General features: G+C 39.8%; 1 long non-coding RNA gene across 1 annotated transcript in view; it reads left to right on the top strand.

The window, feature by feature from the left end:
* The window catches only part of LOC129050594 (uncharacterized), a 33077-nt gene that overhangs the window by 4444 nt on the left and 14044 nt on the right, over positions 1 to 14589 (top strand). The window contains exons 2-3 of the long non-coding RNA XR_008514273.1: positions 723 to 810; positions 8916 to 8980. This is a non-coding gene — a long non-coding RNA (uncharacterized LOC129050594). The remainder of the gene's footprint in view (positions 1 to 722; positions 811 to 8915; positions 8981 to 14589) is intronic.

Here is a 14589-nt window from a genome sequence, read left to right as displayed (position 1 = left end):
TGCAGCAACTCTGGTGGCAGTTGTCCTTGAGGGAGCTTTGGTGTGTAGAAGCTATCGAAACAAGAAATGTGGACATTCAGTCTTGTAACACTTACCTGGCGGTGCTGGTTTCGTGTTATTTTCCTTTAAAAAAATTGGGGGCCCCGCACGGTGGCTCAAGCCTGTAATCCCAGCATTTTGGGAGTATGAAGCGGGTGGATCACTTGAGGTCAGGAGTTCAAGACCAGCCTGGCCAACATGGTGAAACCCCGTCTCTACTAAAAATACAAAAATTAGCCGGGTGTGGTCTTGCACATCTGTAGTCCCAACTACTCGTGTGGCTGAGGCACGAGAATCACTTGAACCTGGGAGGCAGAGGTTGCACTGAGCCAAGATCGCACCATTGCACTCCAGCCTGGGCAACAGAGCAAGATGCTGGCTCAAAACAGACAAACAAAAAATGCTATTACATTAATAAAGTTGGTGTTTATTTTCTGTTTTTCTGTTTTTGTTTGTTTGTTTTAAAAAAAGGAGTTCTCTTAGGTAAATACACAACTATTCTGATTCAAGTCTCAAATGGGACCTAACCATGAGCCGAAAAGCAGAGTGGTCAGATGATTTCTGATGCGCCCCCTGCTGTCTTTCTGAAAGGCACAGTCGCAGGGTGCCTGAGTGTCCGAGCCTCTGCTCCTGGAGGGGTCAAGAAGCAGCCCATGCTCACCTACTTTCTGGACCCTCCCCAGGGCCGGCTGCTCGCCTCTCTCTCCAGTGACACAAAAGAACCTCCCTGAGAGGCCAGAATCGGACATCTGTGACCTAGGCCCTTCAGGGGTAAGTCTTGGTCAGCAGATGCAACCCTCTGAAGTGACTGACTTTATCTGACCTTGGGACAATGGGTCTAAATGACCCTAGGGTAACAGCTAAGGGTGGCTCTGCCTAGGCAAGGTGGTGTCCCCATGTATCTTTCCCAGATTCGGAGGCCTCTTGGGCCTTCACTTGATCAGGTGGCAGAGACCCCACACCAGGCAAACAAGCTGTTCACACTGTGGACCACATACCCTCCAGGTGTCACCTGAGGTCATGGGGGTCATGCTTAGAAAACATTGCTCTCACAGGAGCAACCGACGTTGTTGCGTTAGGAGTGGGCCCATATTTTACTCCAGCAATCCAGCCCTGTCTAAAACATACCCGGACAGCTCAGGGCTGGGGGAGCATGATTTTTATTTTCCTCATAAGTGACAAATCCTTGTTCTTTGAAGGTGGGCTTCATTTTGAAAACAGTTCTAAGTCACTCAGATCTGGTGTAGAAATAATGATAGTAGGTAACACCATTTTTTGTTTTCTTTAAAAAGAAATCTTTTGAACGTAAGCAAGGTAATGAGACCACTTTTTTTTTGATGAGACTTATTAACCTTTTTTGGTGAGGTTTATTGGCAAGGTGAGTCCACACTCTGCAATTCCAAGCATATTCCAAAGCTGCATTGTGGGAGTGGGTGTCCAGCCACTTGAAGGGGCTGCTTTGAAAGGCAGCACCCGGAAGAATGTGCAGATTTGGATCCAGCTGTTCAGGACTCAAGTCTATTCCATGCTTTTCCAACACAGCTGTGCTCTGAAAGAGGCACCCACTAACTGGGTCCATCCTACTTCCTGCCACTCCCCCACACACTGACCTGCATGCTTGTTAGTTGCATCCAGGTTCAAGGAGCATTTATCTAAACAATACATTCTGTAACTTATTACATGTCGTCAGTCAATCAGCCAGAGATGATAGTACAGAAACTATTTGAATTATTTTCTGCTTTCCTTCAAAATACTGTCCCAGGGCTGTTGTGGGTCACTGACATTTACAAATTATCCTCACACCAAGAATTAGAGAATACTTTGGACTCAACCAAAAACGAAACAAACAAGAACAACAACAACAACAAAAAACACCAAACAAATCCTCACTGCAAACTCTATTTCAGAGGGTCTCCATAGTACCAGGGTCTTCTGGTACTAGGTCTGTATCACTAACTTCTTTCTTGCTAGTTTCCCATTATCTACGTTAAAAAAAAAAAAAAAAAAACCAAGAGCATGTCCCAATTAAGTGACTTGTGCTTATTTTTGTGAACATAACTCTTATTGCTAAAATAGGACAAAGTAAAGCTGATGGTCCAGCTGTCAAATATGAAAAGTTTCCAATTTCTTCTATTACCTGGTAAAATGTTTCCCTTCCAGAGAGACAGCTAGAACTTAGCTGTCCAGCAAGACGACTAAGCAACTTCTCGGCCAGAGGGTAGCTGAGCCCTCAAACTTGTGCTGCCGACTTCAGGTTGTACATGTATGTATTCTGGGGAATGTGTGCAAGATTCTGGTTTGGCTGTATTTCTGGACGTTATTTATGTCAGTTGAGTCAAATGGCAAGTTTTCTATAGCTGGTCTTCAAAAACGTGGACAAGACACTGGTTGCTCTGGAAAGTGCAATGATGATGAAAGGAAGGGAAATAGGCTCACACCATAAACAAAGCTAGAAACAAGGAATTTAGTGAAAACATAGAAAATATGTTGTGTATGTGAACTGACTCAGACCAAAATTAAACAAACCAGGCAGGAGGAGAAAGACTTTCCAGCTCACTGAGGGTTTAAGGCGGCCTTCTCTGATTGTTATCTGCTGCTGATTACCTGGTTTTGAAGGTAAAAGCAAAATGTGCTCACACCTCCGAGGATAACATTAATCCCCTCGGCAGAAACTCTAGCACCAAATCCAACGCTGGCGCTGTGGCCGGAGAATTTCACTTTTCGCTTTATCTCTGCTGTCCATCTGGGCTGTCAGGCCTGTCACATACCTGCAGCCTACAGCCTGGAAACCAGGGACTTTGATGTTCTAAAGGATGCTTTATCTGGGGTAATTTTGGCCAATTCTTACGTTATTGTGTAGGATATTCGGAGATTCAGAGAATGAGCGATGGCTTTGTCTGCTAAGATCAGAGCAATTTGCAAGCTTTACTGAGGGACAAGGTCTCATAAAGGAACTTTTGAGCTGGAGTCTGTCAACACCACTGAGAACTGGCATGACATCAAGCTCTATGATTATGGATAGCTTCAGCATCAATGGGCAGAGAGAAAGGCTGTGAGCATGTGGAATTCCTCCTAGCCAGAGCAGGAAGCCTTGCAGCTTATGACTGGCTTCATATTAGATTAATTTTTTTAATTAAAAAGGTAATCATATACATGGGAACAAAGTCAAATTGTACAATGGAAAGCAAGTCTGTCTCCCATCCTAAATTCCTAGTTGAGTTCTCCTCTCAGGAGCAGTCATTGTTGCCCAATTTATGTGGGCGTAAATATTCTAGGAGTTCATCAAGCACGGTCCTCCTCCAGCTTCTCCACGGAAGGGAGTGGCACCACGAAACCCTCTGTCTCCTGCTCTGTTCACTTAGTATCTTGTAGGTCATTCTTTAACTGTGATAATGGCTAAGTCTTTTGTGTTCTCACTATGTCTGGAACACCAGGCTTGGTATTTGTACCTATATTTTTAATCCTCTCAACAGTTTATGAGGTGGGTACAATTCTTAAGCTCATTTTACAGATGCACAAATAAAGGCATGGAGGGATACATGACCTGCCCAAGGTCTCCAGTCTAGAGAGGCCAACCCAGGATTTTAACCCCAGAACCTGTTTAGGACAACTACCAATGTTATCATCCTAGAGGCACCTCATTCTTAAAAACCAATACTATTATATCATACTTGATAGATACAATAGAACTTATAAGGAGTATGTAGTTTTTTTTTTTGAGATGGAGTCTTGCTCTGTCACCCAGGCTGGAGTGAAATGGTGTGATCTCCGCACACTGCAACCTCTGCCTCCTAGGTTCAAGTGATTCTCCTGCCTCAGCCGCCCAAGTAGCTAGGATTATATGTGCCTGCCACCAAGCCCGGCTAATCTTTTTGTGTTTTTAGTAGAGATGGGGTTTCACCATGTTGGCCAGGCTGGTCTCAAACTCCTGACATTAGGTGACCTGCCCACCTCGACCTCCCAAAGTGCTGGGATTACAGCAGTGAGCCACCGCGCCCGGCCCAGGAGTATGTAGTATTAAGCACAGTAATAAAATAAAAAATTGCAGGGGTTCCATACACTCTCTTGCTGTATAAAAATCATTTTACTCTGCAGGTAATAATATCTAAATAATATCTCATTTTGTTTTTCTTCTCTTCTTTTTGAAGTAAAAATTATGTCATAGTTCCTCGTTCATTTTCACCACTCTGTTGTATTCCTTTGGGTGGATGTATCATAACTTACTTAACCAGTCTAACTGATGGGCATTTAGAATGTTTGAATCATTTGGCTGTTATTGGCTGTTATTTGTAACAACCATGACCCTGCTTCTATATATGTCTTTGCATACCTCTGTGAGTATCTTCAAGGATAAAAGCCCAGATCAAAAGCCCCAGTCAACTGGGTCAAAGGCTAGATAGGGCTAAGTTTGCCATACAAGGAGTTACACCAATGATCTCTTTCACAGTTGTTGAATGAGAGTGCTGCTTCATCACAATAGTTTGTAAAGTTAATTTTTTTTTGTCCTGGCCAGTTTGAAAAGTAAAAGCTTTCTACTTTTAAATTAAATAACATTTATTTAATTATGATTGAGGTCAAGTAGCCATTTGTATTCCATTTGTACATGAAAATAGCCTTACTTATTTATCTGTTACTTGTCTTTTCTTATTGAATCTCAACAGATCATTACAAATTGTGGAAATCAGCACTTTCTCTATATTATCTGTGACAAATGCTTTCCCGCAGATTGTCATTTATTTTTTTAACTCTGTTTATGGTAATTTTTCCTAAACAGAATTATGTGGTCAGATTCATAACTTTTATCATGTTGGAATATTATGTTTTATGTAGAAAGCCCTTCCAAAAACACTCAAGGGTCTTTTTTTTTTAATGTTTTCAAGTTTTACTCTAATAATTTGGCAGTTTTATCTTTCGTATGTGTTTAAATATTTCATCCATCTACTAGAAGTTTTTGGTTGAATGAAGTGAGATAAAAATTTTTATATTACTTTTTACAGATTGCTACCCTGGTACCCCAACTCCACTTTTGAATAATCTACCCTTTTACCCACTGATTTGAAATACAGTTTTTAAAAAAATAATTTCATTTTTTTTAAAGATAGGATCTCGCTCTTCCACCCAGGCTGGAGTGCAGTGACACGATCACAGCTCACTGCAGCCTTGACCTCCTGGGCTCAAGTGATCCTCCTATCTCAGCCTCCCAAGTAGCTGGGACCACAGGCACATGTGCCACTACAGCCAGCTAATTTTTAAAAATTATTTATAGAGATGGTATCTACCTATGTTACCCAAGCTTGTCTCAAACTCCTAGGCTCAAGCAATCCTCCTGCCTCAGCTTCCCAAAGTGTTGAGATTACAGGCGTGAGCCACTGCGCCCAGCCTGAAATACAGTTGGATCATACATCAAATTGTTGTATGTATTTGGCCTGTTTCTTTACTCACTGCATGATTCCATTGATCTTTTTGCCTGTTCACACATGAAAACCAAACTACAGCTCTACAATATTTTTAAATTATTGCTGTCTTTAAATTATTGCTCTTTTGAGTTTTCACAGTTTTTCTGGAAATGATCAAATGTTTATTGTTTTCTGCGTGAATTTTTCTTTAGCTTGTGTAGTTAAAAAATGAGGAGATCCTATTGATATTTTTATTGAGATCACATTAGTTTAGGGAGAATTATTTTCAGCATTTACAACACTGATGTTTTCTACCAAATAATAAAGTAGTTCCCCATATTTTAGTCCTCTCTTGTCTTTTGGTATCATTTATAAAGTATATTTATATAGGACCTGTGTATTTCTTAAAAAGTATAGTCCCAGATATTCTTTTTTTTTTTACTCTTTTCTTCCATTACATTTTCTAGTGAGTTGCTGCTTGCGCATGAGAAGCTACTAACTTTTGTTTAATTTTGTCACCAGGGATCTTACTAAGTCTCTTAATTGTTTACAACAGTTTTTCAGTTGATTCTCCTGTGTGAGTGTGTATTTGAGGCATACTATTGTATGATCTGCAAATAATAAAACATTTACTTCCTTCTCAATTTTTTTGCATTTTTTTCTCTTGTCTAATTATATTAATGAGTAATTCAAATACAATTTAGAATTGTTGTGGTAATTGTGAGCATCCTGATCTTTCTTGACTTCAGTAGAAATATTTTGTCATTAAACACAATGTTGGCACCTGCATATGTGTGTAAAATCATGATAAATGGGTATGTTCCTATTTTATTAAGACATTAAATGTGAATTGTGTTGAACTTAATGCTTTTTCTTTTCTTTTCTTTTTCTTTCTTTCTTTTTTTTTTTTTTTTTTTTTTTTGAGATGGTTCTCGCTCTGTCACCCAGGCTAGAGTGCAGTGGTAAGATCTCAGTTCACTGCAACCTCCACCTCCTGGGTTCAAGCGATTCTCCTGCCTTGGCCTCCCTAGTAGCTGGGATAACAGGCGCCCACCACCATGCCTGGCTAATTTTTTTGTATTATTAGTAGAGAGGGGTTTCACCATGTTTGCCAGGCTGGTCTCGAACTCCTGACCTCAGGTGATCTGCCCGCCTCTGCCTCCCACAGTGCTGGGATTACAGGCATGAGCTACCACATCTGGCCGAACTTAATGCCTTTTCTAAATCTATGGACAAACTAATTTAGTTTTTCTTCTTTGACCTACTCCATGTTGTATTAGTAGATTTCCTACTTTGGGGCATTTTCACATCTTAGATTGAACTCCATGTTGGCTATGGTGCATTTTTCTTTTAAAGCATGGTTGGATTAGAATTTTTTTAAACTATGTTCATGGGTGAGATTGATTTATATTTTTCTTTTGGGAGGCATTCTCAAATGTTGTTATCTCTCTCTTTCTCTGTATATATATATATATTATATATATATATATTATATATATATATATACACACACACACACACACATTTTTATTCATAAAAATAATTGGTTAAATGGAGCACGATATTTTGGATTGAATCTGGGAACAGAAAAGGATCATCAGTGGAAAAAGAATGGGTGAAATCCAAATAAAATCTGTAGGTTAGTTAATAGTTCTGTGCCATTAATAGTTTCTTAGTTTTGACAAATGTACTCTGGTTATAGAATACATTACCAGTACGGAAAGCTGGGAGAAGGCCGTATGGAAACTCCCTGTATTATCTTTGCAAGTCTTCTGTAAATCTAAAAGTATTCAAAAATAAAAGTTCTGAAATAAAACATACATTGTAAGATTTCCTTCTTTATCATTCATAGCAGTTTCAATAACATTGACGGTATCAGCATTTTGGATGGTCGATGAAATTCATTTACAAAATCAGCTGTGCTGAGTGCTTTCTTAAAGTCTCTACTATGTGAACTATTTTGTTTCTATTTCTCTCTTTTCGTTTCTATATTTAGTAACATATCTTATTAGAAAATCATGAGGTTTTAATATTTATTTCTGCAAAATTGAGCAGGGTAATCATTTATTATTTTAAAATTTTCCTTGCAGCTAAGAATTTTCCAATTTCATACCTATTTTTTTTTCTTTTTGTGGTTTTCTGCCATTTTCCTTGATTTGGTTAATTTTTTCTCCTTTTATATTTATTATCTCTCCCTGCAATTTTCTCAAATTTATTTCATTTGTATCTCCTTAAATTTTTTTTTTTTTTTTTTTTTGAGCCCAGGTCTCACTCTGTTGCCCAGGTTGGAGTGCAGTGGCGCGATCTTGGCTCTCTGCAACTTCCGCCTCCCAGGTTCAAGAGAGTCTCCTGCCTCAGCCTCCCTACTAGCTGGGATTACTAGCATGTGCCACGATGCCAAGCTAATTTTTGTATTTTTAGTAGAGATGGGGTTTCACCATGTTGGCCAGGCTGGTCTCGAATGCCTGACCTGAGGTAATCCAACCACCTCGGCCTCCCAAAGTGCTGGGATTATAGGCGTGAGCCATCACTCCCAGTAATTTTTTTTAGTTGAGTGTATATACTATTAATTTAAGTACTTAAAGCTATGAAATTCCCTCAACATATTGCTTTAGCTGTATCATATAGCTTCTGATAAATGTTTTTGTATTATTTTTATCTCATAATATTCTGCAGTTCTGTTTTCTATTTTATTTTGGACCTGAGGTCTGTATAGGAGAAAATTTAAAAGGTTTTAGGGATCTGTTGCTTTTAAAAGCAACACTTGCTAGATTGGTTATTTTTATTTTTGAACAAGTCCTTACAGTGAGTAACCACTGTCATTTTTTTCTCTATGAATATTTTTATTTGATCATGAATGCTTGCAAAACGAAAGCAGACATACAGTAAAATTCTTTGTCTTCATTTCTGCCATAACTTCCCACACTTTAAAAAGTTCAGATTCCTTTTCCTAGCTTATTTGATTTTACTTTCATAATTTATCAGAGGTTGCATTGGACTTTCAGTTAAGTGAAAGGAGCTATACAATTAGATCATGTCTCTTTGGGAGGTTGTGTAGTTAGAAGTTTAGGTTCAATGAAAATTTAGAATAAAGAAGTATAATGATAGAGACATAGAGGACATAAAGGGGAGAAAGGAATGATGATGAAATAAGCTCCTGAATCTGTGAATTTCACATCTTAGGAAGCCAAGAATCCCCAGTCCCTCCACTAACCTAAGATGCTGATGAAGTCCTCATCAGAAATAATAGGGATCCTTTAGTTCAATGCAGGAGGGCATCACTTACATGATTAAGGGAGGGGGTGTCAGCATTTGCAGCCCCATTTTTAGCTGATTGAAAATCTAGCCAACAACTTCTGGGCAGATAAGTTTGCCCCCCACCACTTCCTGAGTGGTATCACGTCTGCCAGACATGAAATATTTCCACATCCTTGGTCTTCGGAGTGGCCATGCTCCATTCCTTGTCTTTCTGTGTGGCAGGCCAAGATCCTCTCCAACAGTTCTGCAAGCTGGGATGCCACCCTGCTCTGCCAAGTGTCTCAAAGGTAAGGCGTTGCTTCAAATTATCCAGAAATAATAAAGCATACAAAACCCAATATGGATTTTATGAATATTCACACATAACCTATAAAACTGACTTTAGCCTTGAATGTTTCCTGAAGTAATGGATTTTGACTTGTTCCCCCAAATCTTCCCACATGACTCAATCTGACGAAAAAAAAAAAATGATATAATTCTCAAGGGATTTGTTCGGTTCCATTGCCCATACCATTTGCCATTTTCCACCCTGTCCAATGTGGTGGGTCTTTTCTAGTTGTTTCGCTTGGCTGATAGCTGTCCGCATCTTCCGTGCCAGCCCTTGGGTGTGCATTCTTTCTTGAGACACATCTCCAAATCAGATTACTGTAGTGAGATTCCTCTTCCCCTGGGTATTTATTTATTTAGATATAAAGAAAGTTAACAAATGTGTTTTGTATTACATGCTATCAACTACAGCGGCTGCAGTTCCACAGGGCTGAGGGATGTTTTTCATCAAGGCCTCAGAGTTGCCCCTTGTGAGCCCAGCGTTCCTTCCATTTCTAGGTAGAGGGAATGGCCTGGGTCCCCTCAACTGGTCAGCAAAAAGTATAGGAGGGGGTACATCAGCTTCTATGTGCTTCTTCCTATTTCTTCTTTCATTGTCTTCTTGTTGCTCTTTCCACAGCTCGTTTTCTTTAGAGCACACACAGCTGTATATGGGTTTCAGGGCAGCATGCTCATGTTTATTATAAATTCCATCTTTACTTGACTTCAGTGTCATATAGTAATAATGATTATTCTTTTATAGTAATTACTCTTATTTTATTTTATAGTAATTTACTCTTATTTTATGAGCCAAAAAGAAATCAGGTGTTCTCATACTTCCTAGCTTATCATTAAATTCAGTTCGCTGTGTTGTATGTGTGCATTTGTGTGTGTGCATGAGACATAGGGAGGGAGAGAGAATGGGTTGGCACTGATTAGATGCCACAAAACAATAAAACATTGCCTAATTTGAATAGCTTCAAGGTATCACCAAATACTCATCATGGTAATAATAATAATACCTGAGAAATTGTGTTGAATCTTCACACTATCCAATGCCACTCTTTGTTAGGCGCCTTGCTGTATTACATCTGTTAGTCCTCACGACGACTTTACAAGATAGGAATGCTATCCCAATTGGACACATGACGTGACTGAGGCTCAGAGAGTGACTAATTCGTCTACAGTGGGAATGGGATCAAAGCTCAGATTGTATAACCAACGATGGTCAGGATGCTCTGTGGAAGACGTAGCCTTCTTTACTAAAGGCTTTTCTACAGCCTCCTAAGAGTGTTTTCTCTCAAAAGGAATGCTTACACACTGTTGGTGGGACTATAAATTAGTTTAGCCATGTGGCAGACAGTGTGGCAATTCTTCGAAGACCTAAAGACAGAAATACCATCTGACCCAGCAATCCCATTACTGAGTATATACCTGAAGGAATATAAATCATTCTATTATAAAGACACATGCACATGAATGTCCATTGCAGCACCATTCACAATAACAAATACATGGAATCAACCTAAATGTCCATCAATGATAGACTAGATAAAGAAAATATGGTACATATAATGGGTATGGAATACTATGCAGCCATAAAAAAAAAAACAAGATCATGTCCTTTGCAGGGACATGGATGGAGCTGGAGGCCTTTATCCTTAGCAAACTAACACAGGAACAGAAAACCAAATACTACATGTTCCGTCATAAGTGGGAGCTAAATGATGAGAACACATGAACACATAGAGGGAAACAACAGACACTAGGGCCTCCTTGAGGGTGGAGGTTGGGAGGAGGGAGAGGATCCAGAAAAACAACTAATGGGTACTAGGCTTAATACCTGGGGTGAGGAAATAATCAGCACAACAACCTCACCGCCATGTCACAGGTTTACCTATGTAACAAACCTGCGCTTGTACTCTGAACTTAACATAAAAGTTAAAAAAAGGATGTTTTCTCCCAGTGTTGCAAGGCACCTCTTTTTAGAGTTGGGTAAAGGTTTGAAGATTCAAAATGGAATTGAGTAATATCTGGAGCAGAAAATACAGCGCCGTTCCTGCCTGCTTTCCCTTCCTCTTTCTCAAGAGGCCTCTCCTTCCCACCTCACCTGCTTCTAGCAAATCAAATTGATATAATTATAAAATATTAAGCTGTTTTTAAATTGTTATGGATGCTAATTTTTGTAACCTGTCATTCCCTATTTGTCTCATTAAAACATTTTATTTCCCATATTTATAAAGCGGCATCTAAGTTTTAGAAAGTGACAGTATTTTTTAAAGTGAGATTTCATTTCTTAGATAACTTATGCTTTCAGTTGTTTAGTTTACTCTTAGGTCATTACTTATTGTGTAAATTAGTAGATCAAAGTGAAGAAATGGTTCTTAGAGTTTCAGCTGTAAGGCACCTGGCTGTCTTGGATGTAGGCCCTTGAATTTGGGTTCTAGGCACGAGTATTTTACCTTTTTACCTTACTATTAACCTTGTGATTAATGCCAGGGTTGTAAAAGTCTCTTAAACCCATTTGACAAATTTTTCTTATGCACTAAATATGCCTAGCGGCAGCTCCCTGGATTTACACAGCAAGTTTTGGGTTTAGGAGCAAGTTCAGGGTCTCCTGTTTGTGAAATCCTTACCATAACTACTTCCCTCCAAAGGGTCATTATGGAAACTAATCTTTCATAACAGAGGCATTGCAGAGCACACAATCAAGAAACACTGACTCTGCTTCTTGAGTAATATCAACAAGAAAGACATTTTTAGTCTTTACATGTGCAGTTATATGTTCAGAATAGTATTTCCTGTGGCTGAAAAATCTCAGGAGACTGTGATCTGGAGCAACAAGGTGGTGCAAACAGTTATTTTAACGAGAGCAGAGGCATGCAGCTCGCAGGAAGGGAGGAGAGTCCACCTCTGCTGCTTCCACTCGAGTATGGGAGGGCAGCTCTGGGGAGAGGTGCAGCCTGAAACCCTGCAGTGTTATTGTCTGGGTTGCCCTATAATTTAGGGTGCTGAGTGTGATACAAGAAGGCTATTAAATCAGGACATTAACCATGTCAGAAAGTAAATGAGCTCCTTTGTTGGATGGAGTTCTGTGGTCTTGAAGTCACCAGGGTAAATCATTCACATGAATACCGCTCCCATGAGGGGTCTGCATGGGCAGAGACCAGTAGATGTGGGTTTCATATACACCCCGAGTGTGCACACAGGTCCACACCCACTCGCACACAAGCTACACTCCACAAGGTAGGAGGACAGCATTCACCTTCAGCTGAGATCCAACAATTTTACCAGCAAGCTCATCCCACCACTAACTGGATAAGGGACTGGCCTTGTTTTCACAGAAAGGCAGAGAAATTTCTTCTTCAGCAGGCTGCCTGTGAGCCAGTGGCCTTAAGTGGTTTTAAGTTAGCATTGCAAACTTTACCTTGTGATTCCAGAATTTATTTCCGGGTGATGAATCTTCATCTTTGAATCTTCATTTTGCAATATTTTACTACGTGTGTGTGTGTGTGTGTGTGTGTTTTAAACTAATATTTATTTATCTACTTTTCTACAAGTCACTTGCAAAGCACTTTTCACATGTCTTCTCATTGTAAGTTTTTTTAAAAAGATCCTCAATTTACAGAGACAAAAGTTAATATAAAGAGGAGGGTGAAAAAGATTCATGTTAAAATTTGCCAACAGAACAACTGGACATCCATAAGCAAAAAAATTTTTTAAAGTCTCTGATCTAAGTCTCTTACCTTATAAAAGAACTAAGTCAAAATGTACCATGTAAAACTATAAAGCTTTTAGAAGAAAACAGGAAGACAGCTTCATGACCTTGGGTTAGGCAAGAAGTTCTTACACTTAACATCTAGTACATGACTGAGAAAAGAAAAAATTCATGAATTGGATTTCAGCAAATTAAAATATTTTGCTCCACAAAAGGCACTATTAAGTGGGTGAAAACACAAGTCATAAATGGGGAGGATATACTTGCAAATCACTTATGAGATTAAGGACTTATATCCAGAGTATATAAAGAACTCTCAAAACTCAACAGTAAGAAAATAAACTGAATTTTTTCAATGGGCAAAATATTTGAAGAGACACTTCACCAAAGAAGATATAAGCAAATGGGCACAACAAGAAGTCTTCAACATCATTAGCCTCTAGGAAAACGCAAATTAGAACAGCCATGAGAGTCCGTTTCCCACCTATTAGAATGGCTAAAATGAAAACACTGACAATACCAAGTGGCAGCAAAAATAAGACAACTGGCACTTTCACACAGGCTGGTGGGAATGCACAGTGACGTGGCCCCTCTGAAAAACAGTTTATCAGTTTAAGTTTAATCACACGCTTACCATACGACTCAAGAATCCCACGCCTAGATACTTGCTCTACAGAAATGAAAGCATGTTTACACAGAACTTGTGCATGACTGTTCATAGAAAGAGTATTTATCATCACTAAAACTGAAACACTCTTATTGATGGGTGAATTGATAAACACACTGTGGTATCTGAAATACTACCTCACAATAAAAAGGAATAAACTATTGAGACAGATGACAGCATGGAGAAATTTCAAAGGCATTACACTGAGTGAAAAAAACTAGTTGCAAAAGGTTACCTACTGCGTGAGTTTATAAAGCAAAACTATAGGGATGGAAAACAGACCAGCAGTTGTCAGGGGCTGGGGATGGAGAAGAGTTTGGCTATGAAGGGCAGCATGAGGCCAGAGTCTGGGGGACGGAAGTCTTCCATAACCTAATTGGGGAGGTGGTTACACAAATCTACCTGTCTCAAAACTCACAGAACTGTACACTACATGGAAGTCCATTTCACTGTCTATAAATTTAAATATTAATAATAAAAGCAAATAAGCAAAAATAGTGGCTGGCATTGATCAAGTGCTTACCATGTGCTTGGCCTATTGTGGCGTTCTGTCCAAGGGCATTCATTCCCACTTTGGTCCCTCTGACTCCAGCTTCCCACCACACCTCAGCTACCTGCTTTTCAGCTAGACTGGCACCAAGCCAAAAGCCCAGAACAACTTCATGTTACTTCTGGTGATGCCTTTTTCACTTGGCTTCTTCTTTAGTTTAATAAGTTGGTGCATGGGATTTGGCTTCTACTGCAAGACCTGGCTTTTGTGTTTGGACAGGAGCTACGGGCTGGCTGGGATCTGTGACTAGCAGCGAGGTGGGACTCAGGCTTGTGACAGGAGGCTGAGCAGATGGCAGCCATCCCCAGGACTCAGTCCTCTAGGAGCACAGAAATTACTAAAATCCGATTGTTGGCACACGTGTGAGCAGGATGGAAAAGGGCCACCCTGGCTCACTAAAGCTTGTTCCTGGAACAGGATTGCCCCAGGGTGCCCTGGAACTAGTCATCCTGCAAGTCAGGGCTCAGCGAGTTGAGCATTGCTCTGACGTAGAGAAAAATTAAAAGCATTCTGCATAAAGCCTGTCATTCTTCCTGTACACAGTGCAGGAGAGGGTCTTAAACTGACCAGAGGCAGACACCGATTTCAGAGCCTTTGTGTCATTCAGGAAAGGTTCTGGAGTTGATTTGTGGCTGCAGGTGACTCTGTCCTGACT

The sequence above is a fragment of the Pongo abelii genome, chromosome 16, assembly GCF_028885655.2.
Source record: "Pongo abelii isolate AG06213 chromosome 16, NHGRI_mPonAbe1-v2.0_pri, whole genome shotgun sequence".
NCBI classification, from domain to species: Eukaryota; Metazoa; Chordata; class Mammalia; order Primates; family Hominidae; genus Pongo; species Pongo abelii.
The sequence above is the reverse complement of the archived record's forward strand: the minus strand, read 5'-3'. Positions and strand labels throughout refer to the sequence as shown.